Here is a 26,978-nt window from a genome sequence, read left to right on the forward strand (position 1 = left end):
AAGACATCAGATAACAGATTTTGTAGCTCAAGTCTACAAGTTTCTAATAAAGTATCTGTTTAGACACTTCAGTAGTTCAGGCATAATATGTACCCTACCTTAAAACTGCTCAAAATACAGAGCAATGTTCTCTGGATTTAATCTCTTTCCTTCTCATATCATCTACTAATTAGAAAGAAAAAAAAAATACAGGCACCATTTTTGTGACCTATATAGGAAAATAATTCTTGCTGACTCAAGCAATTAGCCAACATTATCTAATCTTGCACACCAGGAAACAAAGCCATGTCTGCTTCTATTCCATTATGTTAAAAAAATAAAATATTTTCAAAATAGAAATAGGTGTTAGTCTCTAAGGTGCCACAAGTCCTTTTCTTTTTTCAGTAGGAAAAGAATATTTTCAAGCCTTCAAGTCATGTGAGCATCCAAGATATCTCTGGGGAAAGAAGAGTGACCAAGAACATGCAAAGTGATTTTAGGATTACAGTAAGTATTTATCTTGGGTATTCATAAAACATTTATCACCTTCATATTTAAAGGCAGAGAGAAAAGTGTCTACTTTCGTGTCAGGATTCTTTTATCTAGTAGTATTATAACAAGTAGTATTTGAACCAGAATAAAAGTGTACAAAGGACACATGCATCTTGAGTAAACAAGGTTTACCCATTTTGACTAATCAACACAATACTAGCCTGAAATACTGTCGCTGAAGTCAAAATACCAAGCCAAGGATGCCTTCTACAATTCTGGCCAGAAAGTAACTAGTAATATTAAGTACTTACTATAGCTACATTTCAACATACTTTACAAACATTAACTAACCCTCAAAACCTTCTTGTGAGGGAGTTAATATTATTCTCATCTGCCAGATGTGGAAAGGAGACAAGGGTGTTCTATAGCCTGGGTTGCTGACTTAATTCTTTGCTCAGAGTAAGATTATGCACTATCCAGCACAACAAATTCTTCTGAACGTTTCCAGACTTCATTATGAGACTATCATACTTTAGGGTGGACAGAATCTTGCATGTGATTTGTAGATTTTTTTCCAGATTTATAGATAATTTTTTCACACTTTTAGCCTTGACACTGTAAGCATGGCATTAAGAATGTTAAAAAACACCTAGATAGGAATCTTAATTGAAAGTAAATTGCATGAGCCTTTGCTACCCACCTCACCAAAGGATTCTCAAGACTGAATTAAGCTTCTCCCCATACCCCCCAAAATTTCAATATTTCAATATAGCCACTTAAGCAAGAGACTATAAATTGAATATTACACTTTATATTGCACATCAGGATATTTTTGGCAGCTATAAAGTACATGTGTTTATAAAATAATTACTTCAGTGGTAGCAATAGTATTCTCTCCAAAGGTTTGATGCTCACTGTATTGGTACATCTAATTTTGAAGCATGAACTTTTCAGCAGAATATGAGCACTTAAAAACTTGTTCTGTGAAACACTGCCACACAAACGTCAGTGTCATTCCACAGTGAAAAGCTTAGCTGAACTGGGCAGAAAAACAGACTATTCTATTTTATGACTTGTATTTGTACTGCATAAAAAATATGCATTTCAAAAAAATGCATTTAAATGCATTTCAGAAATGCTATGTGCCGAGGTAACAGATTCTTCCCAAGCACTCTGAATGGTCTTGACAACAGCTAGTTTCTTGTACCATGCAATGGTCTTCCTGGTTGCATTATATGGCTGTAACATTTGGTCTAATTTTATTAACATGTCTAATCAAAGGTGTGGAGACAGTGAATAAGGAAGTATTATTTATCCCTTCATATAACACAAGAACCAGGGGTCACCCAATGAAATTACTAGGCAGCAGATTTAAAGCAAACATAAGGAAGTACTTCTTCACACAGCACAGACTGTGGAACTCATTGCCCGGTGATGCTGAGAAGGCCAAAAATGCAGCTGGTTTCAAAAAAGGAATAGAAAACCCCATTGAGGATAGGTCCATCAATGGCTATTAGCCAAGATGGTCAGGGGCACAACCCCATGCTCTGGGTGTCCCTAAATCTGATAGCCAGCAGCTGGGACTGGATGACAAGGAGATGGATCATTCAATAAATTAGCCTGTTCTGTTCATTCCATCTGAGGCATCTGGCGACAGCCACTGTTGCAAGACAGAATACTGGGCTAGATGGACCACTGGTCTGACCCAGTATGGGCATTCTTATATTCTTATGACTACTTTATGTGGAAACTGCCACTTTTGGCAACGTACCCAGACCTGAATAAAAAAAATTATGAAAAGGCATAAAGATCTTTTCATGAACAGATGTGCCCTTCATAATCCTACAGAAACTAACACATCAAACCAACCACAGAGAAAGGAACTGTGACAACTGTAATGCTTTAACACAAATTTAATTAAAATTGCATCAGTTAACTTGGTATAAAATGTTTGAGTGGACAATGTCAAACTGTTTAAACTGAGATTTAACATATATTCTGGCCTATCCACATTTTGTTTAGACAAGCTTGTCCTGGTCCATATTGAATGGTCAATGGCCAACAGCCCTGTCTGTGAAGAGTTATCCTCAATATAGAACCATATTTCCTCGGCAGGGTTTAAACCTAGCTGTGTTCAAACTGAGTTATAACACTGTTCACTGGGCTCTGTATAGGTGTCAAGGTTCCTCCCCCACTCTGAACTCTAGGGTACAGATGTGGGGACCTGCATGAAAAACCTCCTAAGCTTATCTTTACCAGCTTAGGTCAAAACTTCCCCAAGGTACAAAATATTACACCTTGGACAGGCCGCTACCACCACCAAACTAATACTGGTTACTGGGGAAGAGCTGTTTGGAAACATCTTCCCCCCAAAATACTTCCCAAAACCTTGCACCCCACTTCCTGGACAAGGTTTGGTAAAAAGCCTCACCAATTTGCCTAGGTGACTACAGACCCAGACCCTTGGATCTTAAGAACAATGAACAATCCTCCCAACACTTGCACCCCCCCTTTCCTGGGAAATGTTGGATAAAAAGCCTCACCAATTTGCATAGGTGACCACAAACCCAAACTCTTGGATCTGAGAACAATGAAAAAGCATTCAGTGTTTTACAAGAAGACTTTTAATAAAAAATAGAAGTAAATAGAAATAAAGAAATCCCCCCTGTAAAATCAGGATGGTATATATCTTACAGGGTAATTAGATTCAAAACATAGAGAACCCCTCTAGGCAAAACCTTAAGTTACAAAAAAGATACACAGACAGAAATAGTTATTCTATTCAGCACAATTCTTTTCTCAGCCATTTAAAGAAATCATAATCTAACACATACCTAGCTAGATTACTTACTAAAAGTTCTAAGACTCCATTCCTGTTCTGTCCCCGGCCAAGACGACTACAGACAGACACAGACCCTTTGTTTCTCTCCCTCCTCCCAGCTTTTGAAAATATCTTGTCTCCTCATTGGTCATTTTGGTCAGGTGCCAGCGAGGTTACCTTTAGCTTCTTAACCCTTTACAGGTGAGAGGAGCTTTCCCCTGGCCAGGAGGGATTTCAAAGGGGTTTACCCTTCCCTTTATATTTATGACAATAGGTAACTAAACTATGTTTAAAAACAGGTTTAAAACTGTGCTTTAGTCCAGTTAGAAACTTATGCTAGAACTTTTTAACCCAGTCTGGCCAACAATGAAGACATCCAGTGATCACTAGTGTTGACCTGACAGACATTTTACCACTATCTCATCTAGGCAAACAGTAGACGAAATAGTAAAAACAGCTGTGACTGATTGCACTATCACTTCCATCAGTCCTAGAGCAAAAGTGGGACAATTTTCTGATACTCTCAGGGCAGAAACAGACTAGCAGCCAAACAGCCATACAACCCAATTCAACTGTGTTTAAGCAACATTTAAATGCAGTTGTTAAATATGGTTAAACTTTGCAGAGTTGGTCAGTTGTGTTAAAACTGAATTAAACTGAACTGTTTAAAAAGCCATGTTTACACTAGTTCAAAAACTAAGTTTGACACTAATATGCAAACTCTTCTGTAGGAACATACAGAATCAGATGAGGGATCCATTAAGTCTGCTATCCTGTACGCGACAGTGCCCACAACCAGCCCCCAAAGAAAGCTTCTTCCTAAACGCCAATAGGTAAAGAGGTTGGTTTGTGCCCCTGAAGCTTAACTGTTTAAACTCTTTCCAAAATCTTGGTGTCTATTTTGTTTATTTTTTAATATTTAATTTTGGATATTCTTCTCATCCATATAAATGGCTAATTCCTTTTTGTATGATACGAAGCTCTGGCCTCTCACTCTTTACCTCACCCCAAGAACTCTGTTCTCTAGGGCCTTTCCTACACTATTTTTTTCCCCTTTCTTTTAGTCTCTAACCACTGTCAAGATAAGATACTTCATTATTTGGAGCGTTCTGTCACTGAAATTAATATCCATTAAAGCAGAAACATCAGGTCAAAGGTTTGTTCTCCTGCCACATTTGATGCATACTATTAGTGAACGCTACCACTCACATTCCATACTACTCGTTGGGATCAATAGGACAATCTGAAGAGGTGAAATGTCTTTAAAATCATCATGATATGATGTAAGCAATACAGTCTGCCATAAAGGCACTGTACACAGCTCAGTTGCTGGATACAGAGTTCAGCTCTGTCCACAGTGGTAATGCCACAGTAACTCTATACCCTTTTGACTTCAAAAAAGTAGAGAGAACATTGTCTGAACCACTTTCTTCAAAGGTCAAGAGAGTGCTCATTGATGGGCAGTAGCTAGTTGGGAAGGGATCCTCTAAAAGTCTCCAGATCTGATCTCCAATTAGCTCTATACGACAATCACCACTTACCATACGGGAAAAAGAGTAGGGCGACTCTCAGAAAAGAGGAACTCACTGCAATCAAGCTTTGTGTTTCCATTAAATTCCTCCCTCCCCACATGTTAATACAGTGCTAGGGTTCCACTGTCATAAAACAGTGAAATTAAAACCCCTCTGTAAGATAGAGGGAAATTATCTGAAATCTAGAAAGATGATTTAAACATAAAAGTTTATGCATCAGATATGTTCTGTAAAGTTTCTGTAATCAATTGATACCAAATGTTTCTTGAAGGTGCTGCCAGGTATGCTAAATTTACTCTGTTAGCGGAGACATCAAAAAGTTACAGTACTCAGCAATAAAATGCTGATTTGTTAGCTTGACATTATTTAATCAAATTTGAAATTAATTTAAGCATTCCTTCAGCATTTAGGAAGCTCGAAAGTTACTGAGTTTAAGATAAAATGGCAACGACTGCTGCAAGGATGAATTATGTTTTGTGCATTTTTTTATTTAATTATTCAAATATGAATTCAGTAATATTGTCACTGTAAGAGACATCTGTTAAATTCTTGTGTTACTGTTCAGCAATGTCAGTTTGGTCATATTACTGAGTGCTACTTTAACAAGTGATTTAAAATGTTACTTTTACCATATACTGTATATCTGCAGGATGTTTTGTTTAAATTATAGGGGTTTTTTGTTGTTAAAATCAGTTTTCCCCGTTGCAATCCAATTCTGAACATTTTTATGTATTTATAGTAAGGATACTTAATTGCTGTCAATGTGTCAAACAATTTTGATAAAAAAAACAAAAGCAGATTTCATAGAGCACTATATATAAGGAATTGTGGATAGTCACTGATATTATGCTTTAAAGTCTGTGACCAAACAGGGAAAAGCAGGTTCTCTCCTAGACAGGAGAAAAGGTAGCTCTCTCCCTGCCTTCAATGTAAATTAAGGCAGCAGGGAATCAAAACAATAGATGCTCCATTTGCATATGAATCAGCAGGAAGATGGGAGGTCAACAGGAAGGGAAAAACAGCAGGAATCCTTCCTGCCTCTTGTAACAGGGTCAGTGAACTTTGGGAGATATAAGCAGAAACAAAAAGCCTTGTGGGAGTCAAAGGGCCAGGGCTCTTGGAATCACAGAACATTGTATCCTTCATCCGAGGCGGCTGAGGTCTCTGGGAACTGAATACAAGTGAGAAATCTTCTTAGACAAAGATTGTAACTTGCTGAAATTAAGTTTTAATCTCAGAAATGTATTTTTACTTGTTTGTATGTACTTATTTTTATCTTTGTAAATGTTTGTATGTACTTATTTTTATCTTTTGACTCATTGTACTTGGTATCATTTAAACCTATGACTATTTAATAAACTTGTTTTATTTTTAAAATAAATTAAACCAATTCAATGCCGTGAATGAAATAAGAGTGTTTGTCACAGTCTAATTAAATTAATGAGCTGCAGCATATCGTCTCTTTAAAGGAACAATGAACTTAAGGTTCTGTAAGTGTTCAGGGAGAGGGCGGAACAGTGCAAGGCAGACAGTTTTGGGGAAGTTCAGGACTCTGTGTGTGTGGGTGGCAAGTGTTGGGGTTACACTGCAACAAAACCAACTGAGTCATGGAAGCCAGAGGGTGACCTGCACGCTTGTAGGTTGGCTGCTGGTGTCAGGGTTGTCAGTCACAGCAGCACAGCACTGAAGGCACCCAGAATTGCAGGGCAGACAGTGACACAAACCCTTTTTGGTCTGGGCTGAACCCCAAGGTATCAAAAACTCCTTTGAAAACTCCAACCAAATTCTGACAGTGCACAAAAAGAAGGAGAATTCCGCTCAACATCTCTTAGCTGTGTTGGCTCTGCAGGACTAAAACGGAATAAAAGTGGTAAATGTGCATTTTTACGATGAAGTAAACAGATATAACTCAATACATACAGGGAGAAAATCTGATGTCTAAGATGTTGCTATTTTTATATAGTATCTTTACAGAGCAAAAATGACATTGATTTCAGTTGCATATTGAAACTTATTTGGAAGTTAAATAAGCTACCCCTTTCCATAATTTTTTCTGCTCTCCATTGCATTAAATGCAAGATGTAGGCACATTCAAGATGTACCAGATGTACATTTGCAAAACGCTGACTTAAACAATCTAGGTATGTTAGAACTAGGATTACTGCTATAAATGATGTTAAAACAGAATAGATCATATTTATTTGTATATGGAAATAGCTAACTATTCCAACCGTCTTTTATACACAACACACTGCTGCAATGTTAATCCTTAATTGTTTGTATGTTTCCATATCTCAAAGTCTGCCAGCTCACAACTCAGTTAACCCTGTTTACAGATCAATGACTGGCAGCAGCATGCGATGGATCTGCAAATTTTGGGTGATATTTATTCCACTGTTCCAAGTTCTTTATTCTTCCTGAAAAAACACAAATCTGAATCATACAGAAAAGTACCAAATACTAATCCCCTACCTGAACAACAAAGAAAATGCACAAAGGAAAGCCTAAATGCCTGATGTTGAGGAATGGAAAATATTTTAATAATGACTGAGAAGATTGAGATCAATGGAGTAGAAATGAAAACGTATGTTTAAGCATGTAAAATCTGATTCAATTAATCCAGAGCTATATAGTAGTCCTTCTGCCAAAAAAATGATATCTTGTGGAAAGATGAGATATTGTCCAAAAAGAAATAGCAATTCTATAAGTAAAACGAGATCACAATCAAGTCAACAAGCTACTAGCCATTAAGATCTCTCTCCTTTGTATCTGATCTACAATAGTCATTCATTTTTATCAATTCATTTGTTTTTTCATTACCTAACCTATTATGAGATTGCAACCATATCAATCTGAATGCTGTTCAAATTATGCTTGCTTGATGATGAGCTGGCTGGACAGCCAATTTTTCACCATTTTGAAGTAATGAATTGTGAGAACTTAATCTACAAACAAATGTAGGGTGGGTATCTGGATCTTCAATTTTAAATCCTAAAAGGCATACAATTAGGATTATGTTCCATGAGCAATATTTCAGCCTTCTTCCTGATATGGGTTCAACCTGTGTGTCTGGATCAGTCATGATACCTAGATAAAAATCCCACACCTTCTTAAATAATTTCCAATTTGTCCTTACGTGTTCCGTTAATTTATTTTTAGTGTGGAAATCAGGTTTGGAGACTGAGTCAGCAATGTCAGTCTCTAGCTAGTAAATCCCTCCAAAGCCTCCTTTAACTGCTTTTGTAAATTTACAGCCTTTCTGTGGAGCAGTTATGTAAAAATGTGCTATATGCCCACATATGAGAAGCTTAGAATGACTGAACTTCAGATGTTTTCCTCTACTTCCACTTTAATTTCATCACATGAAAAAATGGCACAGACCTCCTTCCTGTGCTTTTCTCAGCATTCCTAGACATCATCTTTTGCAATTTGGCTGGTGTTCTGCTTTCTTTTCAGATGTAAAATTAATAGCATTAAGTGGGATTTTATTCTTCCCTTTACAGATGATACTTGTAACCAATATCTGGTCATTTCTCATGTTCAACCAATCTTCTTGCCCTAGTATCTAATACAATTCTTTTTGTTCTTCCTTTGATTTTCTCCATTTCTTCTAACAGCATACCTGAAAAGAATGCATCAAGAGCGAAGTGCTTTGGTCATTTTTAAAAACTGCTCATCTTGTGCTACATCAAAGTCAATATTAGCATAAAAGAAAGCTGCAACTCTTTCTCTCAAGTTCATGTCTTTGTCCTCTAGCAGTTTAAAAACTGCTCAGAGGCCTAGAACAAAGACTTAAATGATCACTGCACCTACATTTTAATGATGGATCTAACTTATCACGAGTCTGTTCTTCCTTTCAATAAGTTTTATTCAGTGGCACATTAGATCATGAAGAATCCAACACAATTATTTTCTGTACTCTTCAGAGGAGTATTTTTTTCAACCCTGACCATATTTACTTTGCACTTCAGTTCATCCAGTTGCTTTTTTCCTACCCCTTTAGACTTGTGGAGTCAGAAAAAAAAATGTATTGTCTTACGTAATTACCTTAGGTAATTAAATACATTTATATTAATTAGCAGCTTTCAAATGTCCTACATTAGAATGGAATAGCAAATACCAGTGACTTCAACACTTTGAAGACTGAAAAACCCAACCAGTTTTATTCAATAAGCATGTTCTCAAATGCCCTGGTTACCTCCAGAATTTTCTAGGTTCCAACAAACCGAGCGCTCTGCCACCAACCCCCCACTCTCAATCAAAAAGAGATCACTTAACCCAGTACTCACCCATCTCTGCCTAATTAGTGGGCTCCACATTCCCCTTTCCCTCTGTGTTTCTAGATAATTCTATAACTTGTTTCCTAATAAGCACCATAACCTTGATGCTCTCATCATATCTCCCTTCAACTTTTTAGAATTGCACAAGTTTTTATTTACAGAAAAATTTCTAAACTTCTCAAATAAAAAAACTTTCCCAATATATCTTAATTTCTTGTAAATACTTCAGAATGATATATAAAGAAAGCAACTGTGTGTGTTTTTTCCCCAGAAATCAAACAAAAATGATTATAGGTTGGGGTTTTTTTTAAAATGGCCCTTGTAACTACTGATGTGAAATCATATCCAATTCTCTAAAGCTGAAAGGAGGCTAAGGCAGACTCTAGATCACATTCTCTTCACTGAAGCAGCAGCTAGCACAGTGCTCAGCATTTAGTAAAGAGCGTCACTCCACTATTATAGTGTAGAAAATGCAGCTCATTGACTCAAATATATATTGAAAATAATCTGGAATCCATTTTAAATATCAAAGTAAGTAACAATTTGAGATCCTATAAAAGGTATGTTAAATTAACTTAAAGTTACAGTAACAGTCATAAAATAAACATCCCTTAATAAAATCCACCATTAAAAGACAAGGAGTCTTCTGACTGAAACCCTATATTTAAGGATGAGTTCTTAGCTGAAACCAAGTTTCTAACCTGGACTTCACTCCTAAACTAAAATGAACACCCAGGATTAAAATGCTGGAGCAAGACTGGAGCAAGCTTCTGAGCTAAATTTAACTACCAGGCTGAAGTAAGATCCCAGGGCTGGAGACCAGTTTTTTAGTCCCTTAGCTCCGCACTTTACTGGTTTTTGCTAATCAGCTCTTTCCATACGATTTCAATAGGAAACTGCAGCACTGACATCTAACGGATTGCATTGTGAAAACTGTATAAATACCACCATTTACAAGCCCACTCCCATGACTCAAAACAGAATCCAACCACCAGCAACAAATACATTAAGTTAATCCTTTCACTGATCTACTATGCCCTGGGTTTCCACATTCTGCAACTTAATTCTTCACAGGGAGAGTTCCCCCTTGATTTTGTAAGAGCTAGTCTACTAGAAGTGCTACCTTGGTGCAGCTGTGCCGCTGTAGCGCATCTGGTGAAGATGCTCTATGCTGACGGGAGAGAGCTCTCATCAGCATAATAAATCCACCCCCATGAGAGGCAGTAGCTATGTCGACAGGAGAAGCTCTTCCACCAACATAGCATTGTCCACACCGGTGCTTTCCTCAGTGCAACCTGTGTGTCTCAGAGAAGAGGTTTTTTTCCACACCCTTAAGTAATGTAACTTATACCGACAAAAGTGCTAGTGTAGACATCGCCTTATTCATACTCCTGAGCAATGTAAGTTATACCAAAGTAAGTGGTAGTGTAGACCTGAACTTAACCCAATGGTGGGCAACCTGTGGCCCGCAGGCCGTACACGGCCTGTCGGGGTAATCCGCTAGTGAGCCGCGAGACAGTTTGTTTACATCAACTGTTCACAGGAACAGCCGCCCGCAGCTCCTGGTAGCCGCGGTTTGCCGTTCCCAGCCAATGGGAGCTGCAGGAAGTGGCGGCCAGTGAATTGAAAAATACGATTTCTTTTGTTTATCATTTTTACAGTGCAAATGTTTGTAATAAAAAATAATAATATAAAGTGAACACGGTATACTTTGTATTCTGTGTTGTAGAATAAATCAATATATTTGAAAATGTAGAAAAATATCCAAAAATATTTAATAAATTTCAACTGGCATTCTATTGTTTAACAGTGCAATTAATCACGATTAATTTTTTTTGAGTTAATCGTGATTAATCAACAGCCCTAAAAAAAGCAATAATTTCATCCCGATAACAAATTCTGACTGACATATGACAATGACCACCTTGCCATCTGTAATGCCCAATTAAGCTTACAGATCTTAACTTAAATTAGCAATAAAGAAATTCATATGTTATATGATATTGCTTTGATTTATGAATCCTCTAAGAATGCAGGTAAAGTCCTAAAATAATGTATTCTCAACCAAGTCACCCAGTAGAACACTGTACATTCTTTTCTCAGAAACACCATACATAATCAGTTCTCTGGTATTCCAGTGAAGCTGAAGAGTAAAAACAGTGATCTTAAAGATGAAGCCTAGACATTTAATCTTAGCACACATAATCTAAGCATATTTCTTGTAGTCTATGTAGCATAGGAAGTCTTCAGAAAAGGCTGCTTTAAGTGTAAGTTTTTTCCAAGCAATATCTAATCACTTTTACAGATCAGTTAAGAGGTCAGATTCAACAAGCAATCTGAAACGATACTACTATTTAAGCCAGGGGTTCTCAAACTGGGGGTCGGAATCCCTCGGGGTCACAAGGTTATTACAAGGGGGGACGTGAGTGGTCAGCTTCCACCCCAAACCATGCTTTGCCTCCAGCATTTATAGTAGTGTTAAATATGTAAAAAAGTGTTTTTAATTTATAAGAGGGGTTGCACACAGAGGCTTGCTATGTGAAAGGGGTCACCGGTACAAAAGTCTGAGAACCACTGATTTAGGCATTACAAAACACAGGATTCCCAGAAACTGCCTACTGGCAAAGAAGTGGGTTGTTCAGAGGTTTGATTTACTAGGGTAAATAAATGGGAAAATATTCTATTGCACTAGGAAGTTTGCTTGTTACAGTGTAAACCAGCAGTTCCCAACTGGGGGTCCGCGAGCTCTTTCGGGGGGGGACCCCGTAACTGAAACCAAGTGCCCCGAGTTCCAGCACCGAAGCCAGGAGCGGCATAGGGCTGAAGTCGGTGGCCCCCCCCTACCGCAGCCAGGAGCGGCGCGGGGCTGAAGCTGGCTGTTTTTATATGAAGGCTGGTGAATGGGGAGGAAAGGTTCTGCTGGCTGGGATCTGTTTTGAAGCCAGGTGTTAGGGGTGAGGAGATGAGGGAATACTGCCTGACAGCTGAGCCAGAGGTGTGGCTGTTGGGAAGAGATGGGAGTTGAAGGGAAAGAAGCTGTTCAACTCCTCCCCTAAGTTTCGCCACTGCCCAAATCATGCTCTGCTCCAGGAAAGTTCTGCTTTAAAAGATTAGGCTGATCACCGTAGGTGATTCCACATAAGTAATAGCATACCCATAAAACTCTCTCAGCTCCCTTGCTGCTTTGGTTACATACTTCTAAAAAAAAAAAAAAAAAAAAAAAAAAAAAAAAGACTACCCACCATAAACTGTATGCCAACAACAAAACATCAAAAGACAAGAAGGAAACTAGCTCAGAAGACAGAATTAGAAAGCAATGAATTTAAATACAAGTATATTACTATTTTTGGTTTGTTGCCTAACAGAGCAGAGCCCAAAAATGAGTAAGTTCTTGGTCAAATGTCTAGTCTATACTCCTAGGCAAGATGTATCATTTCCCCTCACGCTCCTCAATACTCCAGCAACCTTGTAAAGACAGTTACTACTACACATTTTACAGTGATTGTAGAAATAAGTGACCGGGAAGGAAAGGTTGCCAGGACATTAAAGCTTTTATAAATAAGTACGACACCTAGGTGACAACCTCATTCCACTCCATGAAATCTGAACATAGCTCAAGTTAAATTCTCTTTCAAGGATTAACTAGGCAAAAAAAAAAAGGGGGGGTCTTTAACATTTCATCCCAGTCATGTCTACTATCTATTCAGTAGTCATCTGCACCCAATTATAGCCTTGTAAACATGACTGGCATGTGACCTGGCTGCAGATGCAATCATGTAATCTCACACTCTAATCCTTTGAACAGGCTCTGGAACCAAGACTGGCTCAACTTCAAACTTGCCTGGAGTGCCACTATTAATTAGGTTGACTATTTAAGTAGTTTAAGTGATCTGGCTCCATTGACAATGGGAAAAATATAAAGAAGTTTTGTATGTGACATTTTTATTTATTTAACCACTCTATTTAATGATTACATTCAGTGTAACCGTAACAAAATTTCGTTTTCTCCAAAACTCATGCCAGATAAGTCTCTTTACCCTCCCTACCAAAAGGTGAAGGCAACGACAAACTTATGGAAATGTATCTATAAAAGTGTTTGCCGACTGGAACATCTTGAGACTCCAGCAACTGGATACAAACAATGTGGTTTCATGTGTACACATGTAGCAGCTTTTCTGTCATACCTACCACACCACCTAACCATGGTTATTAAGTGTATTCTGGGAAGCAATGCCATATGTCAAGGCATATGAGTATTTCTTTTCCAAGAGTCCCCAACCTGCCCTAAATTATCCATCTAGGATTAAAGGATGGCTTACACAACTCCATCTCCTGCCTCAATGATCACAGTGACCAGTTGTTGTGGAGACATTCCTAGCACTGCAGGTTGCTACATCCTCCGGATTCTGGAGTTTGCTGCTTAACAGCTTGGAAGCAGACTGGGCAGAGAGTTACACTATAAAGAACAGTCTCAATTGTAACCTGAAAACAAGGTAGAGGAACACACAGAATTGTGTCCATTTAAAATGCCAAACTAAATCACAAAGAAAGCAGACTTCCGGCAAAACAGAGCTCAGCCCACTGCTGGGAAAATACAGTAATGATCTAAACCAAGTGCAACTGGTCGAGACCCCAAAACGCAACTAATCACTTTTGACTGTATGTGTGGCATTAGCAACTACCTTACAATTGAAATTCACTCAGATGAGGAAGACTGTCCTTCTGGACATGAGTTGTCATAGCACTTTGGAGACTAGCCAAGAATGCAGACTACCACTTGAAAGCTTTGGCATGGGAAAGACAATGAGAGAAATAGTACTGCAACAAAGTAAATGTTACTGATTCATCATTAAAGTTAGCAATGCCAATCAAGTCATTGAGGGCCGTGAATGATGTGAAGACTTCTTAAAGTATGCTGGGGCTACTAATGGAATTCATGTCCCAATTCTTTGTTCATTTCCCCTCTCAATCTGCAGAGCTCTACAACCATAAAATAATGCTGTGGTGGATCACAGAAGGTGCTTCACTTGCTCACCTGTCATGATTCAGGATACCAGAATATGAAATAATTAGACAATGAGCAGGAAAGAGTAGATAAGGGTGCCACTGATGCAGTAAAACCAAGAAATGTGATATTTCTGTGCTAAATGCCTTGGGGACCTTAGCTTACATTCTGTTGCCTTGCAATACTACGATTATGAGATGCTAACAATTAGCAATTAAACTACTACCTCTCTAGTGTCAGAAAGGTGTTTGAGTGCATCCTGAGGGTCTATGTAGATGCCTATTGAAGCAAAATTATATTGACCTGACATATGTCTCTAGTCTTAGCTAAATCCTCCATAACATTTGTGAGCAGATGGAAAAATGCACAACCAACACCACAAAATGGGATATTGCCTATTATCCTAGGCAAATTACTACAATTGTTGGACACACTGTACGGTATGCATGATGAGGGATGCCACGTGCCATTATTTTTTTCATACCGACACTGCAGTAGTAGAGTGCAAAGAGGACACAGATCTCCATGTTTCTGTGCTTACGCTACATGATCTTTTATTCCTTTTATCTTTTTATAGATTAATCGGCTGTTATTTAATGACTGCTGTATGTAATAAAAGGATGATGACTGAAAAGTGTTTTCATGGATTCTATGCAGACAAATCATACTACAAAATAAGGTTGTTTTTCTTCATGAAACACTGATAAACAAGTTTTTCAAAACAGAGCCCATGTTGGAAATGGAAAAGAATGTTTAAAGCACAAACATGTTGTTTACTTACAGCTGAGATCACGTTCGGGGATAATTCTTGTTGTCCTCACAATACTCATAGAAAGCAGGGCTGCACTTCTGAGACAGGTAGGGTCCTTCATTTTAGAAGAAGGAAATGACTCACTGCCACTGAACTCATTATGACATTGATGGGAGATGGGGCTGGAGCAGTGTGGGGTCCCCATCTGTGGCCTGGGAGCAAGTTGTTTATTCGCACCACAAGAGTCATTGCCTTAAACTATTGATTCCACATCCTCTAAGAGGCATCCATCTTTTCCTGCATCTTCCTTTTTTTCCAATCTCTTCCCAGGCCTCTCTGTTCCTTTCATTTATGGCCACCAGACCAGGAGAGCGGACAATGTCATCCTCATGATCCATCAAGATCTAAATGGGATCCACAAATATCTTCTTTTATTGTTCTTCCTCTTCTGCCACAGAATATTAAAATCCTCTGAAGCTATCAAAGGGAATTTGCTACACACAGATTGTGCCTGGACAAGCATGACCTAAGAAGTGCTAGGAACAGATGCATACTCAGGTTGCCCAATATACTGGGATGTTAAGGGAAAAAAGTTGGGAGCATTTCACTAACAATATAATATCAGCTTCAAAACTGATACTCCTTTCTATGGGCCTTTTATCCCCTGATAAGAATCATGACCATGGCATATGTCTGTCCCCCTCAAAGATAGCCATTTTAAAAAGTCAACTGTATTTTTTTATTTCACTTTTTTGAAGTAACAGAAGGAGGTTTAAAATCACCAATACTAGCCTTGCATCAAGCAAGGCCTTTAGACAATGGCATTTTAAAGTTAATCATTTCAAATCTACTAAATAAGTAAGATACTAACAACATTTTCCCTTTGTTACTAATGAATGTTTCTCTGAGCACCTATGATCTCCCACCAGGCAAAGAGCGATCCCCACCTCTATGCTGTGGGACCAAATTTATAATAAAAAATAAGCTTCATTGCAATTTAACAGCCCAGATAATCCATTTGGGTTCAGAAAGACCATGTGTTGTTGCTGTCAGAAGATTTCTGCAGGGCCTCAAAAAAGATGCAAGCTAGGATAAATTTCTACATCAACCAGACAGCGAAGGAATAAAGGACTCCCCAGCAACAATATACTACCACAGAGATTGGCAACCTTTGGCACGTGGCCCGTCATGGAAACCCAGTGGCAAGCCGGGCCGGTTTATTTATCGGCAGCGTCTGCAGGTCCGGCCAATTGCAGCTCCCACTGGCTGTGGTTTGCTGTTCCAGGCCAATGGGGGCTGCGGGAAGACACATTCCTCGGCCCGCGCCACTTCCCGCAGCCCCCATTGACCTGGAATGGCAAACCGCGGCCAGGGGAGCTGCGATCGGCTAAACTTGCGGACGCCGCAGGTAAGTATACTGGCCCAGCCTGCCAGAGGATTTCCCTAACAGGCCGCATGCTAAAGGTTGCCGATTCCCGTACTACCATATAAACCAAATGCCAGAAGCCAGAAAGTTGTATGGCAATCCGGTGCGAACTGGCTTACTTGCTGGTACACACAACCTATAGCTATTGAGTAAGCAATTCATGTAATATATGATGTGGCTGGAAAAAAGAACCCCGAAGTTAACCAGGCACACTGTCAGCTTTGCCAGCTTTCAGGAACACCACAATTTTGGCCCGTTATATGCAATCTCACCGTGATGCAGATTTCACCTGTCACATTACTGGAGAACAGAACAGGAAAGTTTACAATGCTATGCAGTTTAGCAGAAGATGTACTGAACTGCAATCCCATAGAACATGAGTTCTAGTCTCAGCTCTTCCACAGGCAACTGTTACTGTTTTTGTTCTTAACGACTCTTAAAATGAGCCATGGTTTCATCCCTTGGGAAGGGGGCAGATAATGAACAATGGTTTCATGAAGCGATGGGGAAGGGGACTATGCACTAATTTTCCAGTAAGGTAAGGGAACTTGCACAATGTCACGTCAGATGGTGCTAGGAGTAGAGAATACAGAACCTAAGTCCATAATAGAACAGAAGCAACTCTTTCATTTTGCCTATAGTCTTTCAGATGAAATGTTTCAAATTGGGTACTTCTGTAATCCACAGTAACACAGCGTAGATCATACAGCTATAAGGTTCATGACTCTGCTGTTACTTCCATGCTAAGATACCTGGCTGTTTAGGTCAAGTGGTGGAGGCACCTACTTTTACTTCTGGGGATTCAGTCCCCCAAATTACACAAGCAGAGATGGTGTATTACTCCTGAGGGAATTCTGCACCATTGTGCACACGCAGAATTCATGTGTCCCATGGATTTTTTTTATTCTCCACAGAAAATATATTCTGCGAGAGATGCTCTACAGTTACACCTTCCACCCACCAGGGGCTACTGTGACACCAGAACACAGGCAGCCGACTCACTGGCTGCAGTCAGCCAGCAGCCGATAGGGAGAGAGCAGAGGCTGCATTCCTCACAACACCCAGCCTGCAGGGCCAAGTGCTGTGGCAACGGGTTATGTGGGATGGAGTGAAAAGAGAGTGGGGTACATGGGGCTGCTGGGTGGGGTGTCACAGACTGGGGGTGCAGGGACACATGGGGACAAGGAGAGGAGGGGTGACTGAGTGGGGGTGCTGGGACACAGGGAAAGGAGGAGTGGCTGAGTGGGGGTGCTAGGGCACGTGGGGACGGGGGCAGATGTGCCTGACTGACTGGGAGATGCTAGGGGTCATCTGCCAGGGTCTGCAAGGGTAGGCTTCCCAACTCCCTAACAATCCCTCCCCTCCCCAAAAATTGTTCCATACTTCTCCCACCCACACACAACAACCCTCCAGGTTCACTCCCAGGCTCCTTCCCAGCAATGACTTCCGTCTCCCTCAGCTCCTCAGTTACCCTGACTCCCCCAAGGCTTTGCACTGCTTCTGAGGGGTTAGGGAAATACATTTCTGTATTGTACTTTTAATGAATTACTACTCAAAGTTCTGTATTAATATGCCTAATAAGGAATCTATTTGTCATACAACATTTCCTGAATCTTTTTTGTTGTCTGTATTATTAGACATACTTCTTGACAGGTATTTTGAAATAAATTACCAAAATAATTAAAACTGGCATGATTATATTGTGTTATTTTGACAAATAATATATGCAGTCAATACTACCTCTATTAGCAGAACTGCTTACTATCTTAAGATGCTCAGATACTATGGTGAAGGAGAACTTGTAAAAACCTATTATTTATAGGTTTATTATAATTGTTTTTATTTAAAACCTATAAAGTTTCATTTCCCCCCACTACTGGAAGTTTAACCTAAATTAATGTGTTGGCTTTGCCTGCCCTCTTATAGATGCAGAAGACTCTACTTGTTCCATGGCACCAGCAAAGCATAGCATTTCAGAGCCCAGAGACCAACTTATTTCCTCTGGAGTTATTTGTGTAGCTCGTCACAAAGAAAACACTAAAAGCAACAGCAGTAAGTGGACAGATTAAGAGTCTCCTACTTCTGAAATGGATACTATGAAAATCCTTTCATTGAGAGAATGGCAATTTTTCTGTATTTTATAAACAAATGTTACTTATAGCATCCTTAGAAGTCGTCTTATAGCAAAAGACACATCAAGCCTTTCCATTATAACTTATCAAAAGTTTATATATAATCTCTGCCATATATAACAACTCTGGATTGAAACTTGGCAATATTTCAGTCCAGAAGCAATTAAAAACGAAATCTAAAAACCAAGAGTAGAATTAGCAGGTCAATACTCTGACTGCACTGAGTATTTCTATATAGCTTAATATATTTCTATTTAATTAAAATTGCAGGTACAAAGGAGCACTATAGTATAGATGACAATCATTAAATATGAAGGGATCTCAACACTACTAAGTAAAACATCAATCAGCACATTTTTATTAAGGAGGCAATCAAATACTTGAAGATATCAACAGATCTGTGCTAGAGGAGCTGTTAATTGATACGCATTTCAGTTTAGAATATGAATACAAGTGGGAGAATGGACATATCCCTAAGGAAATTTATAACACAGTTCAGGCAGCATCCTCAATAGTAAGGCTGCCCAACACTTTGTTATAAGACCCTATTTTCAGATACTTATCCTTTTGCCAAATTATTATGCTAGAATTTTCCATGCTGGATGTATGCCTTAGTCAACTTCACTTTTTGGGGGGTAAGTTTCACCTTTAAAAAAAAAAAAAAACAAAAAAAAACAGCCATATACAGGAACAAGATTAGGGAAAAAATAAGTTTTGCTTGTGTTAAAAAACCAATTGTTTCACTGAGAAACTATTGCCTCCAGGCTTTGGATCAAGGGCTTGAAATTTGGTTGGGGTGGGGAGGGAGTGTCACCCTGGTGTTAGAGCTGCACCCTTTGTAGTCCCCATGAATGTTCACCTAAATTTCACCAAATTAAGAGTCTCTAAAATAAGTCAATCAATCACAGCTTGCACACACTCATTAGAGGCTTACCAGAGTTTGGAAGCTAAACTCTCTGAAGATCTCATTTGCAATCAGCATGCTCCATTCCCTTAGAGCTGCTTTGTGCCAACTGGACTGCACATATGTCATTCCCACAGAGTGACTGAGCATGCTCCATACTAGCAATGCAAATGATGAGCAGGAGTTTCCCTGCAATTGCTCCTTCTGGTTTCTGTAGTACCGGGCACAGGCATTAAGAGCTGGGAGACCATCTCCTCTCCTTTCAGTGCCTCTGCTTGCTGGCACCAAGGCAGCACAGAAGAGAAGGAAGAAGCAACCACACTGGAATATGGAGTGCTGAGGAAAGTGGGGAGGGATCAGGGCATAAGATGTGGAGAAGAAGGGAACTAGAGAGGAGCACAAGGAACAGAAGAATCTAACCACTAGAGCACATTCCTTTCCAGAACCTAGAACTGAATCGGAGTCTCTACATTCGTCTGCTATGACGAAAAGCTGTGTAACCCAAAATGTGTCACACCCCTCTCTAACAGCTTGTCCACATATAGAACAACAGCCTATTAATGTTACCAGTTATTCAATTAGCTCAAAGTGGTAGAGGTCTATGCTGTGGATGTAAAGGCCCAAACCCTGAAGACGACCTAAGCTGGGGTCAATGTGGTTCCACATCACAGAATTTCTGTGGAGGGTTTTAAAGTTTTTTTAATTCAGAAATTATATAAAAACATGTTAGAAGAACATTAAGGTTGTAAAGTAAGCACTTAAAAGATAGCAAATGCCAAAATTAGGGCTATGCAATTTTTATTTGACTCTTGTACATGCATTATGATACAGACTATCACCTGATCACATACTTTTCCCCCCCAGGACCCCTGCATTATTCAATGAATGGGTAGTTATTCAATGTATAATTTTATCCTCTATTCACTGTGTGGCCGTATACCTTATTTACCACACACACATATCCTCAAACCCTGCACCGAATACAAATATATTAATTTCTATGTTTCTATGGTACTCTGACCACAGTATCATTAAAGAAACATTAAAGAATTTAGCTTCACAACACCCAGTTGTAACTGGTGGTGAGATCTCCATTTTACATATTGGGAAACTAAGGAACAGAGATTAAGATAAAAAGCATCCACTGATTTTGCGTACCTAACTTCACATACCACAGGACTGATTTTCAGAGTACTTAGAATATGTATAGCACTAGCCGCATGGCTTTCCTCTTGACAACTGAAAGGCCTGCAGCTAGCAACCCGGATTACTGAAGAGGCACACCTGAAAGATCAAGTGATTCCATTGTAAGAGCAGCAGAAAGCTGCAGAGAAGGGGTGGGGAGAACAGGAAACTGCAGGGAGTGAGAAAGACTCCTCCAGGGGAATTTGGAAGTCAGAGCCAGAAGGCTGAGCTCCAGCCAGATAAACCCTGGGAGCGGCAGCTAAATTGGAACCCAGCTCTGGGAAGGGGGCTGAGGACTCCCTACCTAAGGGGAAAGACACTGAAATGGGGGGTGAGGCCAGGAGAGCCAGACTATGTAAGGACTACATAAACTGGACACCAGGAAGGGAATGTTTTGAATTACCTTTGGACTGGGTGTGTAACAGTATAAGCAGCCCCTTGAGGAAACTGAGGCAGCCTGCCTGTAGAGTAACCCCAGGCACATGGGAAGTGGATTCCCTGATACAAGCACACATGTTCAAAGCACAGTTTCAGTTGGCTTCAGTTGCAATCACGAGCACTCAGCATTTCTGCAGATCTGATACCAGATGTCTCAGGTTGGGCACCCAGAAAATGAGAAATGTGGACTTAGTGGCAAACTGAAAACATTTTGGTTTAAGTGGCTTGCTTAGCTTCACACACAAGAACTCTGTCGCAGAGGCAGGGACAGAATCTAATTCTCTAGCATGGCATTTAACTGCAACAAATGAGGCCACAGTCTTCATGACAACAGTTTCCTTCAATATGCAACCTCCATTAATTCCCTGAGTACAGTCCATCCTTTGTGCTGAATAAGGCATAGGTGCTATGAGAAAAATAGGATAGAACTTGAAGTTTTAGGGTCCACCCAGACCAGGAAGGCAGTCTCTCACTGCCTGCCCTACTGTAACTTTGGGTCCTGACACCAATCACCAGCCTACAAGAATAAGGCCTCATCCTGGTTCTCATCAAACTTTGCAGGCTGACATCAACACTGATTCAAGTTCCAGGTCTCCCCAAATTCATCCTCTCCAAGTTCTTAATTAACAGACACTTGGACTATTCTCCTCTTGTTCATCACTCCCAAAGTCCTGAAACTAGCCCCCCAGTTATCATATCACTTTTGAACATAAAATCCACAAAGTTTACACACCAGAGATCTGCTTGGGATGAAAACAAACAAAAAAGCTTATTTAATAGAGAAATCACATATTCAAAGATGAAATAGTAAGTGGAACGTAAGCTTACACAGAAAACAAACAAAAATGCAACCTCAGACTTTACATGATCATTTTAGAAGAGGGATTTTATCTAATATGGGTTCCCCACTGACTTAAAACAGTTTCTCAGCATACCCCCTTGGCTGTAGCAGCGATCCTGCCTCAAGACTATACCCCAAGTTCTGGATGTTCTTCAGTTCAAACCTTTTCCATTTTAAAAGATTTTACTCCTGGGGGAATTCTGTGCCACTGAGCAATTCAGAATTTTGCAAAAATTAATGTTGCGTACACAGAATAGGGTGACCAGACATCCCGATAAAATCGGGACTGTCACGATATTTGGTTGTTTGTCCCACGTCCTGACCGATGTACGGCATTTGTCCTGATATTTTGCTTCAGCAGCACTGGCTTTTTTTTTTGCTTGGGGTGGCAAAAAACCTAGAGCCGGCCCTGGAAGAGCCTGTGGCTGCCCCCTCCAATATTTTGTTCTTGTCATCTGGTCACCTTACACAGAATTTCCTCTACCCCCCCACCCCCACAACATGGGCTGCAGAGATGTTGGCCGCAACTAGGGGCCGGTGGACCTGGCAGAGCACAGCTCATAAATAGGAGACAATGCCAGCGGGAAGGAGAGAGAGGGGGAACTGGAGGGTTCCCATCAGCTGCAGTTCCTGGCATTCCCTGAAGGAAGGAAGTGGCAGCATACAGTAAACTCCATGCAAGCCCAGGACCCAGCATCAGAGTGCTTCTCCCTCTGAATCCCTGGCCTCTGGGGCATAGAGGGTGAGAGTGTCTTGGCAGGGGGAGGGGTCCCACAGCTGGGCTCTGGGAGTGGAGGGGAGGGGGCAGAGAAGCAGGAACTGGGTTGTTTACCTCTACTCCTGGGGAGATTTTTGTGTGGGTCTATCATTAGACATATTTGCTGACAGGTATTTTTAAATAAATTACCAAAATAATTGAAAAAATGGCATGGTTATATACTGTTATTTTGACAAATAAAATTTTCAGAATTTTGCAAAATTTTAAAATATTGTGAACAGAATTTTTATTTTTTTGGCACAAAATTCCCCCAGGAGTAACGTTTGTATATTTCTTTCCTTTAGTCACTATAGATATTCAAAGGGTGTGGGGGGAGAGGGGGGAAAGGGGTGAAATGATCCCTCCTTTCTTAGTTTTTGAATACTGTGGTTTTCTTTTCATTTTCAAGCTCTTCCCATTTGCTTTGATGGTTTCTTATTGTTTTTTCCTGGGCTGTCAATGGCTAAGTGCTTGAAGCCATGTCTTAATTTCTAAGTGCTTGACTTTGCAACTTTAACTTTTTCAATGTAGATTTGAATACAATATGAAAACCAGATTTGCCTTTTAACATCTGCAGTTGCCATCACTATGTTGTATTAGATAGATAGCAAACAGAATTTAAACAATTAAGGATACACTTTGTTAATTATCATGATACAATGGTAACAACTCTGCACTGTGTTGTGAAAATATCAATTTTTTGTGGTCGTACACACTTCAATTCCATACAATGAGACTAATGGGGATTTTAAAGAATCAAGACTTTGAATTTCACATTTTCTATATAACATACTTCCAATTTTTTGTAATTTGTTTAACTCTTGGGTTTACAAACTAGAATATACTTACAAAGTTACAGTGATTGTTATTATAGAGTCATCTCACGAAAGGTTGACTTTTTAGTTTTGATGTATTGAAGCATCTGTCAGAAAATGCAACAGTTTTGCCAACACCTAAGTAAAAGAATCAATGACTAATTAGATGTGCAAGTGGGGCTAGTTTGTAAAATGTTAGTTTTATTAATAAAGAACACAGTCACTTAAATAAAACACTTAGTGAATGTTTGAGAGCTAAAAGACATCTAAAGTTTTGATGGCTCACCATCATTCATTCCTCTGAGTTTTTGGAGGACATATAAAATGCTTTTTGAACACTATATATATATACACACACACACACACACACACACAGACCGAAGTAGACTGATTCAATACAGGAACCAGTCAATAACAGTTACACTTCATTTCCTAAAACAAGTATATTTCCACCATACAATATTAATTCTTTATTTAAAAAAATATACGTTAAACATTCCATTATTAATGGATAGTTAAAAATTAAATGTCTTCTCCTTAGCTTTATTCTTTTTTCCCTCTTCTCCATCATAGTACAATCAATATTTTAAGAGTGCCTACACCCTTTTATATACTTAAAATGTGAATTTAATTCCTTGAATTTGTATGGTCAATTTTAGTTACTTATGTGTGCAAGTTAGATATGCAATTGCAGAAAGATTCGGAACCTGCAACTGCATAGATGGCCGGATTTTAAAATATTTTGCCCCAAGTGTAAGCTTAATATAATAGGGAAAGGTATCCAAAATTATCTAAAAAAATATTTTTTTTTTAGAATAATAGGATCCACAGATCCACTACAATAGGATTGCAGCCCTGGAGCAAAACCAGCTCCGTCAGGCACTGGCAACGGAAGACTGCACCACCTCCTTAAGTTCCTTCTACTTGAGACAACTTCCATAGCCAGGATAATTCAAATCTACTTTCCGAAATTACAGATTGTGTTAAATATACTCAGGGGTGGGGAAGGATACAAAAATTTCTCTTACTGCAGAGCATGATAAATTCCACCTATTGACAATAAACCTTAATCCTTGGATATCAATTTCTATTTCTATTCTGGATGATCCATTTGTCTCCTGAGTGGGCCAGATCTCTGAGCCTTGCTACCTGAAAAAGGAAATTTCTACATAAGCATGGATAAGTTTTCCTATTCTTCATGCTAAAGTCCACAGATCTGTTGCAACAGGATTTGCATAGCAGTGTTCCTCCAGGGCAGAAGGCAGGATCATCATGTAAATATGGACATCCAAAACAAGGTATAGTACATACAATTATCTACTCCTGCTCAGGAGTGGAGAAGACTTCTTCCAGAAGTAAAAGGGAATTGGCTGACATTGGTCATCCTATGTGCAAAATCTGGTGAACTATCTAGCAAATCTCAATACAGAAGACATGACTACTCTGCCCTGAGACTTTCAGTGATCTCAAGGACTAGACTTTGATGCTTAACCAAAGAAGGAATACTTCTTGGGAAGGAACGTTGGTGACAGTTGAAAAGATTATCTGTCTGAATTAAAAGTACAATATTTGGGTCTCATTAGATAAAGTTCCCAACTTCAAATAAAAACCTAATCTGATAGAAGGTAATAGCCATATGGAGGCCTTCTCTAATGGATAGGAAGTATAATGCATTTTATCTCGGTAGTGCTGTAAGGAACAGAATGAGGTTCCAAGGTCATACCCTATGTCTTTTTCAAGGTTTATGCACTAAGGAAGAATTTAATGTTGGGATATGTACAAAACTTCCCCTTCTTGAACATGTTGAGAACATTATGCTACACAGACTTAACCTTTTTGCTTGGACACTTATAAATCCACAATAGAGCCTTCCTAGGAGAACTCTACGGAAGTTATACTATGGACTTTGCACCAGCCCACAGAATAAATTTTATCTGTACTTCTCCACTGGGGTCCATAAAGCAAAAAAAATCTCTTCCTCCAAGTATTCATTTTAAAACCTGTCTGCTCCCAGATGGAGGACAGGTCTTGCAATATGTTAATTTGCTAGGTTAATCATACCTGAGAGCCAAAGTCTCTTCAGCAAGAAAGACATGAACACTCTCGCTGCTGCTCTTTGTATTATTCTGCAGAGGGGTGGAAAAGGAAAGACGACAGAGATCTCTCCCAGTTTTGCAAGATGTCGTTCACCACCTCATATCCGAGTTCCTTACACATAGTGAGATCTCAGAGCACTTGATTTAGGATTTCCAGATTCAAAGAGTTCCGTCAACAGCCCACCAAATTGGATTATGATGACATTTCTGGGTGCAGCAGCCACTCTGTTAATATGACTTCCGCCATTTAAATCTTGGTGTTCATCTCTTCCTCAGTGGGCAGTGCATGTTGACAGAGGTTGAAGTTTTGTTCTATACTAGACAAAATTTCAAGTTGAGGTCTTATCACAGACTTCCCAGGTATTATGAAAACGCCATCAGAAATATTGTCTATTATGACTGAAGAAGGAGCAGAGAGCCCTGAGACCTCAATGAATCACTGTGTCCCAGCAGGTGGATACTGTGTTCTCTCTTTCTGGTACCTGAACTGAATTAGAAAGACCCCTTAAAAGAAAAATCTGATTTTCTTCATTCACTAGCTGTGGGAGTAGAGAATACAGAACCCCAGCTAGATCCCTGCCACTGGATGAGATAGGGAGGAAATACCCAGATTTACTGGATAGGTATCATATGAACTATCACTGAAGCATGCTTGTGTATCAGATCAAAATTTTAAATAGGCTCTAATAAGAATTTGATTTTTGTTTTTGTGACATCTCTTGTTAACATTCTTCTGACAGGAGACCTTGTATTTGATAGTATTCTTCGTCAGCCCAGGCCTATGCCTGGGTTTCTTGGTACTATATCTGTGTTTGTCGTGAATTCAAGATATTCCAGATCATTGTGTCTTTGCTTCAAGCTTTCTCGCTGTACAGAAACCTTGAACTGAAAAATTGTCTGGGGAGAGAAATGAATTTTCTTCTCTCCTAAAGCCAATATTATTGCTACCATGATACTGGAGAGACCCCCTTGAATGACAGCCAAGATCAAATGGTAAGGATTGAAACTAGGAATGGAAAAAGGCTCCTGTTCACTTGCAAACATAAGAATGGTCTGAAAGTGTTAAAATAGGAATGCTTTGAAGACAAACCGCTACTAGGGACTTTAGAGGTTTCACATAGGGCCTTGCTCAGCTTTTCCCTGATTCTCTGAGGGTAGAAATAGGATGGGAAGTGGATTGCATTGCTCCAATCTGAAGTACACAAGGGATGAGAACATTAACATTGTGGCCTTTCCCTGGGTTGCTGAAACTTGGAACGGAACAAAAAACTGTTCCTGAAATCCTTGCATGGCTCTTTTGGGTACCCCCTCCGGACAATGTCCAGTTACCTGATTTGAGCAAAAACAAAGGTAGCCTTTTTCTTCCCAAACTGGCACGAATCAGGGGGTCTATCTCCAGATAGAGCTTGTTAGGAAACCCTCAGATAGCGCTGAGGCAACAGAAATTCTATACTGAACCTGCACTTGTTCTAACTACCACTTGCTAAGAGGTATTTTCTCCTGCTGTACCTCATGAACTGCTTC

General features: G+C 39.5%; 1 protein-coding gene across 5 annotated transcripts in view; it reads right to left on the minus strand.

The window, feature by feature from the left end:
• TAB3 (TGF-beta activated kinase 1 (MAP3K7) binding protein 3) overlaps window positions 1-26,978 on the minus strand; it is a 76,870-nt gene that overhangs the window by 30,608 nt on the left and 19,284 nt on the right. The window contains exon 1 of one of the 5 annotated variants that reach the window (XM_084642931.1): window positions 23,393-23,496. The exons of 3 other annotated variants lie outside the window; for them this stretch is intronic. The gene's annotated coding sequence lies outside the window, so the exon portion shown is untranslated. Of the gene's footprint in view, window positions 1-14,890; window positions 14,955-23,392; window positions 23,497-26,978 lie in introns of those variants that run through there. One more of the 5 variants, XM_084642932.1, reaches the window with a different exon arrangement.

The sequence above is a fragment of the Lepidochelys olivacea genome (assembly GCF_965140295.1).
Source record: "Lepidochelys olivacea isolate rLepOli2 genome assembly, chromosome: 1".
Classification (NCBI taxonomy): Eukaryota; Metazoa; Chordata; order Testudines; family Cheloniidae; genus Lepidochelys; species Lepidochelys olivacea.